The following is a 1,475-nucleotide window of genomic DNA, read 5'->3' as shown; positions in this document are numbered from 1 at the left end:
CTCTTAAGTTGATGAAAAACTTCTAACATCAATGGAGATAACCAGTGAGGAGAAAGTTTACCTTCATCATCAATAAAAAGAAATTTACTTTCAATTTAAGTTGATAAACATTACAGTACTAGTCTTCGCTTAATTTGCTGATAAATTTTTAATTTTCGTAACTTTATATTGACAAATCTTTTGCTCTTGACCTTAATGAAATTTTAATTCGATGATAATAAAATGCAGAAATTTTTTGTATCGACTATGTGCTATTAATAATGCACTTTGCTCGAAAGTGTTCTCTGCTAAATTGATATCACTGAGAAAGATGGGCAGTTGTTTTTCATTTATTTCACTGAAAATTTTCAACAATCATTTTCCCCCATCTATTTTTTCAAACTTATATTTTCTAACCAAAAAAAGAAAGTTGATAAATATTATCAGAAAAAATAATTTTAATAAAATTTGGGCAAAATTGATGTTTTAAAAATTAAAGAAAGGGTATAAATAAATGGAAGCAATTAAATATTATTATTATGATCAAGTTGGATGTCATATCAAATAAAAAATGTAATCACGCGTCTGAAATGGGTGAAAAACACGCAAGTTGTCACCTATGCAAAAAATGTCAAAATGACACACCCGTACGCTAATTGAGGTGCCTAAAATGAATATCGTCCACTTGAGGTACCAAAGTAAAAGATAATGCCAAGTTGAGGTACTTGTCGATGAGTTTTGATGAATTCAAATACAAGAGATATGTATAAAATTTCAAAGAGTTAATACATAAAAATGACCCTAAACTTGACATCAAATTATAACTTTGACCTTAAACTTTGACAGTGCACAAATATGACCTTTAACTATTCAAAACTACATAAATATGAACTCCAATCCTACGTGGCAAAACGTGTGTTCAACACGTAAAACTGGGCACGTCCAGCTTAAAATCTAAGGGCATAATACATAAATATGACCTTAAACTTTGACAGTGTACAAATATGACCTTTAACTATTCAAAATTGCACAAATATGACCTTTAAATGACTCTTCACTATTATTTTTTCATTATTTTCGGCTCAAAGATGAAAATGGCATCTAATTTATTTTGTCATTGCAGAAAAAGAGAAATATTGAAGATTTGTTAATTAGGTGGGTCAGCCTCATACAAAAAAATTGAGCGGGTATGTATATATATTATAAAGAAGAGGACAAATTTAAGTTATATAATATATCTAAATATTATTTATTTAAATATTAAATTAAAGATGAAACTATACTAAAAATAAAAAAAATTATAGTTTTAATAAAACGTTACTAAATTAATGTTATTAAGGATAGTAGTAGTAGTATATTAAATTAACGTTATCAAATTAACGTATTTAAAATATGTTATTAAATTAACGTTATTAAAATATTATTAAATTAACGAGGGGCGAACCTACGTGGTTGCCATGGGGTTCATCTAAACCCCCTCTGTAAAAAAATTACGT

The 1,475-nt window shown here is 27.5% G+C and overlaps 1 non-coding gene across 1 annotated transcript; it reads left to right on the top strand.

Moving 5' to 3' along the window:
- Positions 1-221: 221 nt before the first annotated feature.
- LOC124894647 lies at positions 222-370 on the top strand. The gene has a single exon (XR_007051290.1). It is a non-coding gene; the product is annotated as a small nucleolar RNA snoR135 (small nucleolar RNA).
- Positions 371-1,475: the final 1,105 nt, after the last annotated feature.

Source organism: Capsicum annuum, unplaced genomic scaffold, assembly GCF_002878395.1.
Source record: "Capsicum annuum cultivar UCD-10X-F1 unplaced genomic scaffold, UCD10Xv1.1 ctg76427, whole genome shotgun sequence".
Classification (NCBI taxonomy): Eukaryota; Viridiplantae; Streptophyta; class Magnoliopsida; order Solanales; family Solanaceae; genus Capsicum; species Capsicum annuum.
The sequence above is the reverse complement of the archived record's forward strand: the minus strand, read 5'-3'. Positions and strand labels throughout refer to the sequence as shown.